Source organism: Pongo abelii, chromosome 2 (genome assembly GCF_028885655.2).
Source record: "Pongo abelii isolate AG06213 chromosome 2, NHGRI_mPonAbe1-v2.0_pri, whole genome shotgun sequence".
NCBI classification, from domain to species: domain Eukaryota; kingdom Metazoa; phylum Chordata; class Mammalia; order Primates; family Hominidae; genus Pongo; species Pongo abelii.
The window spans coordinates 161,943,196-161,959,082 of record NC_085928.1 but is presented as its reverse complement, the minus strand read 5'-3'; the positions used below and the strand labels follow the sequence as shown (position 1 = coordinate 161,959,082).

The 15,887-nt window shown below is 35.1% G+C and overlaps 1 protein-coding gene across 40 annotated transcripts in view; it reads right to left on the bottom strand.

The window, feature by feature from the left end:
- The window catches only part of MBNL1 (muscleblind like splicing regulator 1), a 218,437-nt gene that overhangs the window by 180,123 nt on the left and 22,427 nt on the right, over window positions 1–15,887 (bottom strand). For 3 of the 40 annotated variants that reach the window (XM_063722287.1, XM_063722288.1, XM_063722289.1), the window contains exon 1: window positions 15,724–15,878. The exons of 30 other annotated variants lie outside the window; for them this stretch is intronic. The gene's annotated coding sequence lies outside the window, so the exon portion shown is untranslated. Of the gene's footprint in view, window positions 1–15,347; window positions 15,499–15,723; window positions 15,879–15,887 lie in introns of those variants that run through there. 7 more of the 40 variants (XM_054552874.2, XM_063722277.1, XM_063722285.1 and 4 more) reach the window with 5 other exon arrangements.

Here is a 15,887-nt window from a genome sequence, read left to right as displayed (position 1 = left end):
GAGAAGATAAGATGGTCTCTTTTACAGAGCTGAGAACGGATGCTATTGCTCTTTTATGTCCATGGGGTAGACACTAAACATTAATAATGTATACCTGGAGACAAGAAAATTCTACACTTCAGATACAAATGTCTTCTCAATTAAGATTGTTAATCAATTTTGAATAGATTATGAAGTTCTAAATACTCAGCTGATTTTGAAAGATTAATTGTCAAGGAAGTGGTCTTTGAGCATGATTTTTTTAAATTTATTCATCAGCCCTCCGAGCAACAGGAGCCTGCATTTTCTTCAGAGCTTTTCTTAGAGAAGCTTAAAATATGTCCGCAGAAAACTTCCACGTAGGTAAAATGCAATGCTGCTTTAAAAGTATAAAACTGATGTATGCTGACTATGCATACAGTAAGACTGATCTAGATAAACTACTAAAACAGTATTTGAAGAGCAGTGAAGGAGACAGAATACTGTCTGAAACATTTCAAAGGCATATAGTCAGGCCAATTTTTTATTAGGGTGGTGCAAAGGTAATTTCAGTTTTTGCAATCTTTTTTAAAACCGCAATTACTTTTGCACCAACCTAATTAACAGCTGATAAAACCATTAAAAATCTGTCAGAGAGCACTGAGGGTCTGAAATGGCATAAATGATTTTTTTCTTTTACATGTACCAAAGCTGTTCTCTACTAATACTGGTTACTTTTTGGCACAGAGAAATCACATATATTAAGTTGACTTATAAAAAGAAAACCCAAAGTCAAAACAATTAAAAAAATTACAATCTTGGTTCTGCTGCCTCAAAATATTTCCTTTGAGAAAAATTACAGGAGTGTGTTTCTCTAAATGTGCTTCTTTTTTTAGGTTTTCTTTCTTTGTTCCCTACTATCCTAGGAAAAGAAATGTTTTCCTTCAAGAAATTCAAATACATTCAACAGTAACTTTATTAAATGAATAAATATATTCATTAACAATATATAATACACACAAATTATGTGTATTGATTATATTAACTGTGTATTGACCACCTTTTATATGTAGCCTAGACATAGCAAGAATACTTGGATCCAGCCTTTAAGAATTTGATGCTTAATTAAAGGTATAAAACTAACACACAAATAACTATATATAAAAAAGAAAGCGAGAAGTACACAGTAGAGGTAACAAGAAAGCTTGTTAAGTTAAAGAGAGAGGTCAGGGGTAGTTTCAAAAGGGATAAGAAATGTAAGGTTGGTCTGGAAGGACAAGTTTCATTTGGTTAGAGACAAAAAGGAGTAGAAATCCAGACTGTAGAAATCCAGACGGTAATGGCAGGGATGTGGGAAAGCACTGCATATGAACACTGGAAGAACTGGTCTGTATGAAACACCTGTATGTAATGGGGCTGGCAGAAGATGACCCTGGAACTTTGGGCTGAAGCTGAATCAGTAAGGGCCTTAAAGGCAGGCTAAAGAATTCAGCCTTCACCTTTTAAGTAATTGGAATTCACCCATTCAAGACTTCACCCAAGGGCAGAGTCAGAATATTTAACTAAACACCAAAAGAGCTAAGAATAAGACAGTATATGGGATCTGAAGAAATCTTATTAAATAAACTCAGGACACTTTTTTACTTCCTAAAGCTTCTGCTTCAGTTGCCAGGAAGCTGAGAGATAAATTTAGTGCTCAATTTCATCTCAAGTACTTGTTTCATTTCTTTGCCTTCTAATTGATTAAAAACAACAACAACAACAACAACAACAGTCCTATCTGATGTGCACTTTACTTTTGTAAGCTTGATGGGGTATATATCACACGTAAATAAAATTAAAGTAACGTTTGTCTTGGTACCAGGGAAAGTTGTAGATGCAACACTTAGGTTTCAGAAGAGAAAAGGTAACTTATAATTTCCCCACCAAGCAAAGCTCATTCCCCAACAAATATTACAATGAAAGATGGCTACATTGAATTAAAAAACTCAGTTACTGCAGCTGGTGATTGCTCTAAAGTCTACAAGCACTGGGTTCAGCAACCTATCTTCCTGCCTGGCTGTCCAGTTTGACCTTCCATGTGAATCTGTGCTCCTATCATGATGCCAAAATGACCTTCTGAAACTTACAAGGCTTCCAAAGCTGCAGATATTTTCAGCTGTATCAGCCCTGGCTGTCACAGCATTCTGCATAGTGAGTGGCAAAACTGGAGCCTCCTGTACTGGCCTGACCTTTTAAACTCACAATATTTTGCTGCTGCTCAAAATGAGTTTTCTCTTCCCGTATTATTTTGTGATGCTATTTCTCTTGTTTAATTGTAAAGCATTGATTCTAAACATAAAATGGCATTTTTCTTTACATGAAAATAAAATCCTTCCTTCATGCATAGTAAACCTAACATTGGTAGGTGCTGTAAAATAAATATTTACTGGCATCTATAAATAATTTTTTTTAATTATTGAAAATCTTGTGGCAACAAAACCTAATAAAATGTCACTATTTCTGCAGTGGCCAATTTGAAAAATTGAGAGACGTCTAAATTTTATAACTGTTTACTATCTGTTTATGCTTACCATTATGTATTCAATATCTAGCACAGTGCCTAGAATATTAAAAATTCAAATTAATATTAGGTGAATGTAACAGAATCTGCATGTTTAATATATTTCATTTACCATAGTACTATTAAACTGAAATATAGGTGCTTAATTTTCTTGCCAAAAAATTAGTATATTAGCATGGAAGCTTTAATCTGAATACACACACACACACACACGTATCCCTAAGAATTCTTGGTACTTAAAGGTAAAATCACTTTCAAATCCATTGATATCAGGTCACTGACAAGCTGAAAACTGTTATATGAATAAGTTAAAACTTTAAATTTGCATAGGTATATTAGAATACCTTTATTTTGTTTCTACTTAGGGTCTGTGGATACTGTATTTTCACAAGCCCACACTTGTATTCAATATAGGGAACCACAAAATGATATCAATATTTCAAAGCAAATCTGTCAACTAACTCATTAGTTGGAGAATGGATCCCTTAGCTTCATACATTTATTCTATTTCATTTTTAGCTACAACTTGTGTACTACTTCACAATCATTTATGGAATATATATATAGACACATAGGGATATGACACAAAAACATGCACACACACACACACGGACATGCTCTAATTACTAGGGATTTGAGGGGAAGTGAGAAAAGTTTATCGGAAATCTCTGAGTGAATGTAGAGCTATTAAATTTTCAATGATATGTTTCTCTATTTTAATGTTGGCAACAGATTTTTATGTTTTAGTGATAAAAAAATGAATTGAATTACCCTAATATCTTCAATAATGCAGCTGAATAGATTACAAGAGCATTTGAAACTCTTTTGGGGCCGAAGGCACTTCTTAAAAGGTGCCATTCAGCAAAGCCATCCAACAGAGCAATTGACAGAGTGCTATGTCACTCAGAAGCGACATCAGAAACTTCACAGGTGGTAATGATTTTGAGTCTAAAAGTAGATTTTGCTGATCTTGGCGAGTGCTGGGGCAGAGGGTATTAGGTGTGAGTAGAACTAATACTGAGCAAACCACACAGGCAGATTAGGCTATTTGAGATATCCCTCCTTTCAAAGCTAGTGAAACTTCAAAGTCCATTGCATAGTCTGCTCTTTTATGACCACAATGCTTAAAAAAAACCTCTTCCACATCTTATCTTCTTCACTGAGTCTTTCCAGAATTAACTTGGAGTAGGTCTCAAATCTACATGCAATGAGTATTTGTGTGCCTAATTCATACCATACTGATGGAAATCAACAAGCAGAAAAACAGCAAAACTCCTGGGTTGAGATCCCAGCTCTCACAGTACCTTACCATATGACCCTTGAGCAAATCCCCTAACCTTAATCTTTCCAAGCCTCAATCTTCTCACTTGGGAGCCTGGAAGATAGCAATGCCTAAATCACACAGAATTGTGTAAGAGCTATGTGATCACACATGTAAAATAATAAGTTCCTACGAAGAAAGTAGCTATTTTAATAATTATTAGAATGGCTAAAGCTCGAGTCTTTTGTTGTTTTGCTTTTATTATTTCACTTATGAATGGGCCTTTTTCTGTAGGACATAAACTTCAGAAAATCAGAAATCATATTCTTAATTTGTCTTAAAAATTTCAATTAAAATCTTATAGTAAAACTTTATATGTAATGGGCTTTAAACAAATATTTATGATTAAAAATGAATAATAATAAGCAATAAAATCCTGAATTTTCTAACCTAGAATGCAGATTAAATCTTGGAAACAAGGAACAAACAAGTCACAGCTGAATGGGGTCTTATAGAAGAATATGCACAGTTGCACTTTCACCATTTCAAAGTCTGGAAGCTAGCCTACAAAATACAGCTTTATTTCCTGTGCAGAAAGAAAAGCTGGAGGAAAAAGAGAATCATGTGCATATTTAAAATTCTCTGTCATTAAAGTTAAATACAACTCACCTCTCTCTGATTTTTTTTTTCTGTTAACATAAACGTTGTAGGCACTGAAACTTGGTTACCAATCCTGAGTGTTTTAACCTGCTTCCAATCAGGAATTTAGCATGAGGAAGATTCAGATGAACTGTATGTGCCTACCTTTCTCCAAAACTGCCAGCATCAGAAATAAATTAATTTCTTCTGTCTAGTCCAGGATGATACTATGCTGGCATCACACTTATTTACCAAATACTTGAACAGAAAAACTAAATGGTTTACATATCGAATCACATCATTTTAATAAATTATGAGTTGATTTTGTCTCTTCTCCAATATATACAAAGTATCTAAAGAGTTAACCTGTCTGCCGAATGGTTTTAGGCAAATTCCACACTCTGCCCACAAACAGCCTATTCTTGGCTTCTTTGTGCCCACTTTGTTTTGCCCGTCCATTATTTGTGAATATTTCTATCACTATACTGGAAATTACTTTGAGAACAGGCACATCTTATCTCTTTTTCCGCCAAAGGGTATAGCATGATACATAGCGCACTGGCACTGCACTAAATATTTGCTAAATAAGGATGCTTTCTTTTGCAGCCAAAAGCAAATACTTTCATTTTATATAAATAAATTTTTCTCTAAAAACACATAATCACATAATTTCATTTGCTATACGTTCTAAATAGCTCTATGAAGAGAGGAATTTGTTAGCAAAGTGACAGGTCTCCAACAGCACAACTCTACAATTAACAGCTTATCTTTTAAAGTCACAGGCTACATCACATGTAAAGTTACAGAGAGCAGAGTCTGATGTATAAATTAGATGATGTAACTTTACAATCAAACAACCATGATCTATAAACTTTTGCCCCTATCATTTCTTGGTGAAAATGTTATAGCCTCATATTATTGGTGAGAAAGTACATTGTCTTCAAACTTCACAAGCTTCCTCTGAGGGAATCCCAAATGGGTCTACCTACTGCCAAATGCACTGTTATAACATCATGATACTGCAACTCCATACCATATCTACTGAAGATGGGGGGGCCTAGTTTGTTTTATTTTTGTTTTTACAAATCCAAGAAACAGAGTATAAGCATTTGTCAAACTATACGCCATTCGTAACCCATCATCAAAGCAAAAAGATGAAAATACATTTGACAGCCTTTTAAATAAAATTTCTATCTTCCTGACTTATGTCAGTTGTTGTATGGGTGAAGTTTTAAAATTACTATGTCATAAACGTGCCACACTCATTCCCAACAGAATCATGGGATGGGGAGGGATGGGGTTGGGGAATGCTGGTTTTGAAGTATTCAAAGACCTGGCTTCTGTTCAGTTCAGCTGATCACCAGCTATGTGGATTTCGGCAAATAAGATAATTTCTCTAAGTCTGTGTCCTCTAAGAGGATGATGATTCCTGACTCACAGGCCCAATTCATTCACTGTCTACTATCACTACCAGGTTGTCTATCTTCACTCAATGTTTTTCCAAAAACAACATAAGCTGGCAAGGCCTCACATAGAAAAGACGCTGCTCAAATATGGTAGCTTTCATCATTACTTTCACCTTATTCTTACTATGTCACTCCATATTCCGAAAAGAGTGCTTAATCTTTGGGCCTATGACAGATGCCCCCTCTTCCCCACAGCATTCCCTGGCCATTCAGTTCCACAAAAACTTCCTTCTTTGAATTTCCTTCCCTCTTTCAGTTTCCTCCTTTGGTACTAACTTGTATAGTGCCTTGCATTGTTAAGTCTTCGTCTTTCTCCTCAACTCAATTATATGTCAAAGAAGGAAAGACACCATGTAATTATACTTTCGATCCCCCTCTTGTGACCTACTACAATCCTTTGACTTTAAACATGCTCAGAATATGTTTGTTAACTGATTATTTAGCAAAACACAAAAGATGAACTGATTCCTCTATGACCTGATTGTTAACATGACAAAGTAATGTTTTAAGGGAAAAGACCTCAGCACTTAGTAAACTTTAATCAACTACAGAGGAATAGGCATAATACTATTCTTCCTAAATTAATTGCTCCCAATAAAATATTTACTTTTAAAAAAATCTCAGTCCTCAAAACTATATCGCTCTGAGAAAGTGATTTCCCATAGGCAATTTTCAGCAAATGTGGTCCCCCAGAAAGCATTATGCAGAATTCTACTTGAGTATATTTTTTCTAAAGTCTTTCCTATTGAAGGAAAAAATATATATTTTTCTATTGTTAGGCACTTCTCAAATTATTTTTTGGAAAGGTCATGCAATGCTTCAGAGAGACTACTCCTGGATCAAAGATTTTCTTGTATCCTCCGTAGTTCAATTTTGCTATGTTTATCAAATCTCTTAAAAGTCTTCTGAAAGAGGTACCTAAGACCAAACGCCTTATCTGAATGCCACTAGGTAGACAATGCAGTTTTTCCTGAATGTTACAGCAGTGAAGTTCCAATAATGGCTCAAAATATTTTGGAATAAATTTGTCTAGTTAAAATTAGCCCAATGACAGAACAATAAAGAAGGCAAAGAATGTCCAATACTACTTAATCTTAGTTACTTAAAAATTGCATTTTCTAAGCATTATCTTAATGACATAGCTAAATAGATTTTCACCATACTATACAGCACAAGGCAAAAACTAGATAGGAAAAAAAAGTCTAATAATAGAAAAAGGCATGTAATTAATAAGTGTGACTTTCACATAATACTAACAAAGGCAAAATAAAATACTGTCAACATTATTCTCTAGTTTATAGAAACATGCTATATTTAAAGACATAAATGGAATAATTTCTGTATTATTTTTATGGACACAGGCAATCTAAATAACTAATAAGTTGTAAATATTTATAAATAGAATATTTTTCTTGAAAACTGTCTTGATTTCACGGGAATTTTTCTCTGTATATTAAATAAAACATAATCGATCAATGTTCTGACATTTTCTGTTTAAACTATTTTAAACCATTTATTTGTAAAAAGCTTGTAAGGTCCTCAAACTAAAAAGACATGTAAGTATTCCAATAAAGCTTTCTACTCTATTTGAAATATAACTATCCTCCTACTCCAGATAACCATTAACCAAATGCAACTGTTTATTGATTCCTGTATGTAAATCATTCTGTTTATAATAGTGACTGATTATTAAGGATGTTTAGTTCCAGGAAAAAGAATGCCCTGGTTATACTGATACCTTCCCTAAAATAGCAAGGTCTGAGAAGTATAAATGTCAGCCACATTGAGCACATTGCAAACTTGTTTTATCATGTATCTATCTGCCACCTTGTTTATCACTAAGGATAGGTTACACAGGCATTCTGAGCATGAACTTTAATAAGAGAGGAGAACTGCCTGGTTGACATTGAGACATTTCTCAGCAAATAACAAAATACACCTAACGCTGAAATTATGTTTACTTTAAAATTACCAATTTGGGACAAAGAATTTGGTGACCTTTAGATCACCATCCAGTGCTTTAAAAGAGCTTGGCACAGAAATGAAATGTTTTAAGAAATTAACATGTATCTTCTACTTAAGTTATAATCCCTGATAAAATACAATTTTAAATGTTTTTCACTTACTGATATTTTATATAATTCTTAAATAAGGAATTTTTGATTGATTAAAAGTTTTTTAAATTCTTGCTGTATTTTAAAAATAATTGTTAATACCCCCATTGCCTTTAATATCCACATCCAGTCAGCTGGTACATCCTATGCAGCCTAACCTTATCACATTTCTCTCAGCATACATGTCCTCCTTTTCATTCTAGGGCCACGCCCCTCATCTAGTCCCTCATCTCTGTTCTGTATAACCACAATGTCTACTTCATTCTATATGTGTCCTATACTTCCCCTATAAAATGTCACCGAAACACAACTCCTGTAAGGTTACTACCCTAAACACCAAGTGTCTGTTTATGTTCCACACTACATATTATTAAACTTACTACCTGGTCATCAATGACCTCAAAAGTGTAGCACCAATCTCCCTTGAACACCTGATTCCTCATTTCTTCCTATCCTATTAATGCTTCCCATCCCTCACCCCAGGCCTTTTCTCTCTATCCTCTTACTTTCTGCCCATTCTTCTGGAGTCTCTTCAAATGCTGTAGAAAGTACAAGTCTTTTAAAGTATTCCAAACGTTTACGTTCTCAAGCTCCTATCGGCATCCAAAATAAGTATTTTTAAAATCTGTTTTTATTCTTTTACATAGGAGCATGGATTCTAAAACTGGGCTACCTTGGTTCAACTCCTTATTGTGCTACTTATTAATTAAGTACCTTTGCACAATTAATTGGACTTGTCTGTGCCTCAGTTCCCCTATCTGTAAAATCAGGATATTAATAGTACCTATACCATAGGGTTGTTCTGAGGAATAAATGAATTAATTATAAACCTTAGCTTAGCACATAGAAAGTATTCAAAGATGTTAGTAATCATTGTTACAGCTATATTCTCATCACTCTTCTTTACATATAATCAGTGGAGGCAAGACAAGAAAAATTGGTTAAAAACATGAACATTGGAATAATAAAAATAACACAAGCCTCATATCTCTGCAAATGAAAAAATTGTTCTAGTCATGATCTTTAAGGTAAAAGTCATAAGGACTACTTTAGAGCTACTTTACAGTAAAAAAGATTAAATGAGACACCTTATTTAAAAGTATACAGCAAGTGGCAACTTCTACTATTTTCATAAATATTTCTACCTTTATAATGTCACAGATTTAGAAACTAGGGCATGAAAAGAGCAAATGGTTTTTCCCCAAATCTATTGTTTCTTTCAAGAAATAAACAAAAAAACTTAGTTACTTCAAAATAAGTATATTAAAATAATAATAATATTGATACCACTTCCTACATTTACAAAGGAGTTCCACTTTTAGAAACCTCATGTATCCTCTAATGAGGTCCGTTTTTGTTTTTCTACCTGCCTGGTATAAACATTAGACCTTTTTTTTTTTTTTTTTTTTTTTTTTTTTGAGACAGTCTTGCTCTGTTGCCAGACCGGAGTGCAGTGGCATGATCTCAGCTCACTGCAACCTCTGCCTCCTGAGTTCAAGCAATTCCCCTGCCTCAGCTCCCAAGTAGCTGGGATTACAGGCATGCGCCACCACACCCGTCTAATTTTTTGTATTTTAGTAGAGACGGGGTTTCACCATGTTGGCCAAGACGGCCTCGATCTCCTGACCTCGTGATCCGCCCACCTCGGCCTCCCAAAGTGCTGGGATTACAGGTGTGAGCCACCGCACACGGCCAAACATTAGACTTTCAAACCAAATTTAGATATAGTGTTTATAAGAACTCGTGGTGTATCTCTTCAGAACCTGGCATCTTGACAACAAAATCCAGTAAACAGAAACATCAGTAAGGGGGCCTTTGATAGGGGAATACTGAATTGCAAGCCTAGTCAGTGGCATAAAGCTTTTCTCATCAATTTCTTACCCACAGAAAGCCCTATGTCCTCCAACTCTTTGTATCTGTCACTTAGCTTGACCACCCTCCTGCTTTCTTTCTACTAGAAGAGTTATCCATCCACAAAGAGTGCTAAAATGTCACTGTTCTAATTAAACAACACAAAAACAAATAAAATGCTAATGTGTCACTTTTACTGTCATCAACAAATGCTGATAAATTACTGGATATAAGATTGAAATTTTTGGATACAATAAGCTGAAAATGGGCTGTAAATTCTAATACTGAGACAAGTTAAGAAAATATCTTTGATAATATTCTAAATACGAATATGAACTGCTTAAGTCCTCATCTTGAATCCTTTATATTTAGCATAGTACAAGCATATGACCATGCATTGACTATTAAACTGTAGTACCTACAGTTTGTAACTATTTAGTGGCTGCAACAGCTGATATTTCATGGTATTCAATAGTAAAATGACAAAATCTATCAATAATCTAGTATAGGACATTTGGAAACCATTATATTTCTCCTAGATAAAATAAATAAATAAATGAATTCAAACATATATGAAAATTCGATATCTCAATGTCATCTATAAACATATGGAAAATATGGAACCATTGCTGAATAGAATACTGCTTTAACAGAATAATATTTTGGTAAGGCTGAAAAATACTGAATACCTTTTGTTCCCATTATTTATACATTTAAGGACTGTTCCCTTCATTACATGTATGTGGGTCAAGTCAGAGTTATCTTAAGACTTTCCCTTATCTGAACTTTCATACCATGTTACCCAGCCATTGTTTATTAAATATCACTTTCTACTTTATAGTTATTTTCGAAGCTCTTATTTTTCCCTATCAGATTCTTATTTTTTTGAGGACAAGGTATATCTATCTTGATTAAGTGTGGTAGATTTCACTAAACCTAGTGTGGTATTTTTTCACAATATGTATTCACTTATAAATCAACTTTATATGATAAAATAATATCTCAAGTCAGCAATGTAATGCTTATTTCATAGAACTAAATATGTCTAGAATCTTCTTAGCTGTCTAAAAGTTCATTTAGTTCATTTTTAGTTAATAGCTTCTAAACTTTTAAAAGTGAAAACGTAGGAAAAATCCAGTGCCAAATACAAATTTTTGGAAAACTACTTTGGAGAAAGACATCTCTTCATTTTGTGAATTTAGCTAAAGCGGGACTGGAATGGAGCTGACATCAGCATAGATATCATCACTGGTATTTAGATTTCATATTTACCACAATTCTTTTTAACAGTATGATATTATTTAACATTCAGGTGATTTGAATAAATTGGCATTGTCTTGGGGAAAGTTGTATGTTCATGCATGCGTTACATACAAATTGTGTGTTCACACTTCACAGGAGTATGTATTTTGCATACCTTTATCAACTATTATTCACCTCTTTTGGTATATAAAACATACATCTCTCAGTTTCCTAAAAGAATGTCAAAAGAGATGATGGTTTTTCTTTTGGAGTATATGAGCATGATATTATTTCAGAAACGTCTTCACCTTTTTGGAATAATTGATCTCTGTGGAAAAGCAATTCTCTACTCTGTCCAATATGGCTACATTTCGTTTTGAGATTAATATTTCCTGAACTGTTTTAACAAAGGATAATCATAGTAACCTAGAGAACATAATCAAAAGCAGTAGAAAAAGAACCAAATGTGTAAGACCTAATTCTCCTAACACAAATATTTCAAGATGTGTGTTCCACATATTTTTACAGATTTCACAGGCACATATGATGAGATGCCTCTCTAAAAACATGAACGATTATCTGAAAGAGATGTTGTGGATCTGTTATGAAAAAAAACTAGTAATATGTAGAAAACTATAACCATGTATTTGCTATTTTTTTCCTCAAGGATATATCTGTAATGCTTACATAAATGTTTATTTTTTACAACATGAAAAACACTACGTAAAAACCGATTTCTCTACCTCAAATTTAAAAATAAAAAATATGTCTAGAGACAGTTAATGCCATATGCCAACAGCTCTTCTTGAATCCTCTGCCTTGCAATCAATAATTCTCCAACCATTAGTGAATATGCTCCATGACTCATCAGAAACAATATACAAAGTTAATGGGGATCATTCTTCCCCTCACCCTCCACACACGCACTGACACTAATGGAAGCTATGCCTCATATAGTGGAAGACAGATTCAAGATGCCACCAAGCCGAGAGGCAACTCTTCTTGAGGCTCTATATACAAACTAGCTCCCTCCCCACAAAGAATCCACAACATCCATTTTACATTTTTTGGCATCCTTCAAGAAAATAATAGTAAGCATACTTTATATGGCTAGAAAAGAACCACATTTTTTTCAGCTTAACACTCACTGTGAATGGCAAAATGTACTTCAGTTATGAAAATATCTGAAAGGAATGTTTCCAGGACCTATGCCATTGTGCTTTGTTTACCAGTCAGATGCTTTCTCAAGAATGTGTTCAAATTATAAAGACAGTGTCTCCATGTATAGAAATTCTTCAGAGCCCATAATGTTACAGTAGAAACACATTTTCACCTTTGTTAACATTCAAAACAATACCCTCCTATCTGCAGGTAAAAATCTTTCATTCTTATGAATTCAGCAATCTTTTATTAACATTTGCTCAGGACTTTGGATTTGGGTTTTTTTTTTTTAATTTTCTAAAGAAAGTTCTAGCAAAAGAAAACACATATTAAGTATTTGAAGATAATTGCTATTTACCAAAATCTCTATTTTAAAATAATTTTAGTGACTCGTTTATGTTTGGTAACTTCAGGACAATGATAGCTACAGTGTCTCTAAAATGTTCCTAAGTAACAATCATACTCTATTTTGGCCTTTGAGAGGTGTTAAGACTCATTCTCTAATTATAAGTTTTTCTCTATTATTACTACCTCACCATCAAATCTCTAAACTAAATAGCAGCTTTGAGGAAATAAAAATAGATGTTAGGTGGTGTGTTTTCTCAAATTTTGGTTACAATGGATAAGAAAGACGAGGTATTTCTATGTATAACAAAATAAGCCAATTTTATTGTTTTGACCAGCAAAATCTTTAAGCTTTCTCCCAGAACACTGTTTTCCTGCTTTATCCTAGAACAACACTGTCCAAAATAAATACGATGTTAGCCACATTTGTTATATTTGCTAGACATCATGAAAGAAAGAGAGAGAGAGAGAAAGAGAGAAAACAAACAGGTGAAGTTAATCTAGTAAGATCTTCTATTGGAACCAATATATCAAAAATTATCATTAAAACATATCATAAATATAAAAACATTAATCAGATGTTTTACATTCTTTCCCTCATATAAAGTTTTCAAAACCCGGTAGTATTTTACACTTCTCAATCTGGACAAGACACATTTCAAGTGCTCAACAGCCACATCTGGCTACTGTACTGGACAGCACATTCTAGATTTCCAAACATATGAAGCTTTTTGGCCTAAAAAACCATACACTTTAAAATCTTTCTATGTCACATTCTCTATGATCCATATGGTTGATGGGATTTTATTTTGGGCCAATCACTCCATGAACCTATTTCACTTCTTTCCTCCACTCTTTTGACTCTCATATCTACTACCCACCCTAATGCCTTTGCATACAGAATTTAAAAAACCCAATCACCTATTCTTTTCAGCTTTTCCTAAGCAAGACCTGAGATGTTCTCTAATCTGCACATCTATCACCAAGCAGAAAGCCAGAAGGTGCAGCAAGATTATTTATTCTCTGTTTCCATAAATAGATCTATCAAATACAGGCCTAATGTATGGCAACAGTGACAAATGCAAGGGCATTTTTTTTCTTATAATGAAAATAAGGCATTTTATATAATAAAGTAACACACCCTTCCTCAATGGGAAATACAATTTTCAATGAGAAATATAATTTTACTCTTTTTTTTTCCCCCAGGAGAAATTTTGGGTTAGTCTGTTCTTGTTCTGGAACAAAACCCAGTGTTTCATTTCATAGGAATTCTGTGCCCAAAGGAAGAACAGAATGTTGGAATCAAAATTTAATGAATTCAACTTGGAGTCTAACTTTGCCTCAAATGTGGAAATGTAAACACAAGCAATAATATCTCAAACCATATAACACTTCAGTTTCTCTTTGGCATGACTGTGCAAAGTACCACACTTGATGTGTATCTACACACAAATTTGTTCATAGTTATATAAGGAAAAAAATTAAACTAGGCATATGTGAGTTTTTCTGAGTCTCTTAGTAATAATGAAATCTGATTATTATGTCTTAAATGACACTATAATTATAGATGAACAGGTTTTCTGTTGCTGACCCAACCTGTTCCTTAAAACATAAAAGGCAACTTTTGTAGTCTTCAGCAAGGAAACCCCCCATTAAACAAATAAGACTAAAAAACCTATGCCTACATTTTCAAAGAAGACCTAGCAATATAATAATAATAATAATAAAGTAACTCCCATGCAAATACACAAAACAGATAAAAACTAGAACATTAGGTTTTCTAAAAAAGTTAAGCCGTAGTTGTCACCAACTTTAAGAAAGCAAGATACAAGTGACAGCGATGTGCATTCTCAGGCTACAAAATAACTTATTCAGTGCCTCTACCTATAACTACATCTAAGACATTCTAAGTATTGAACTGCACATTCCTGGGATAAATTTTACAGTCGTTGAACTTTCATTTTCTCTCTGGGTGATAATATTTTATCTCAACAGCAAGGAGAAACACCAACACACTTACGAACCCACACAGAGAGATAACTGTGGAGTGGCTCTCTTGTGCTGGTATAGAATACTTAGGTACTAAACACCCTCTGTGTATAAACAGACACTGTGTTCAAGCTCAGGAGGAAGGGACACAGTGTCCACCGGTGTAGTATTTCAAAGCACGCTGCAGAGGGCCCGAAAGTCTAAAAGCATTAATTATGACTTCTCTCCTAGCATATTAATTTAAGAAACTCCTCAGAGTATATGGCAGAGTTTGCCACCCATCTGCTATGACTTGTGCCTGTGCTGGTGGGCACACAAAGTGAAGTCAGCGGCAACAACCTTTCTGGCAGCTTCTTAATTTTAATCCTGGGGAGACATATTCCACGGAAATACACCCCAGAATCCCAACAGCCGCATACTCTCCCGGCCCCAGAGAGCCTTAAGAACACAATATTACTCTGGCAGCAACACCCCTGTAGTTGTAAAGTGCTGTGCGAGGGGAAGGCATAAGCGCCACCATATACCTGCTCGTGTTACAGGCTCTGGAATCAAAGTATTCTCACATGACACATTACTACCAATAACAGATTCCGGCTCCGTTTAAAAAAAAAAAAAAAAAGTAAGGGGGGGGGCTACATATTTGTCCTGCTTTTGTCTAAAAACCAGAACCCAAGTACTAACTACTTTTCATTCTTTTCAACCTTCCATGAAAGCAATTCAACCAACTGCGGCTCCACCCAAAGAGCTTCTATACTTACTTTTCTTACAGTTTTTGAGTGACGCACTACAGAACGATGGAAAAAAAAAAAGAAGAAGAAGAAGAAAAGGAGGAGGCAGCCCTCTCCTACAGGGCGTCTTCCGCCCTGTAAACTTGGCAAAAGGCAAACTGGCCTGAAATACAGCACTCTCCATATAAGGCAGCCCAGCTAAACATGTCATGCGTAATTTATGGGTAGCAGGCAGAGAATTAACCTTTGCGTGCACATATTTGGCCCAGATGAAAACCGGGCGGGATGGCAGCCCCGGGGCCAGGGATGCGGGAGCCGCCGGGAAGACCCGCGCGCCGCTCGACTCGGAAGGACTCACACCTTCCCCCGACAAAGGTCATTAAGTTGTGAGTACACTTGCACGCACCTGTTTCTCTTCTCGCCCCCTTGTTTCTCCCTGGGTCCCGCAGGGCTGCCAAGCCGTGCGCCGGCTGTGCCGTGACAGCGTCCGCAGAGCCCGCGGCAGGGAAGGGCGCAGGAGCGGCTGCGGCTCACCCTCCCGCCTTCCCCCGGGCAGGAGGTGCTGAGGGA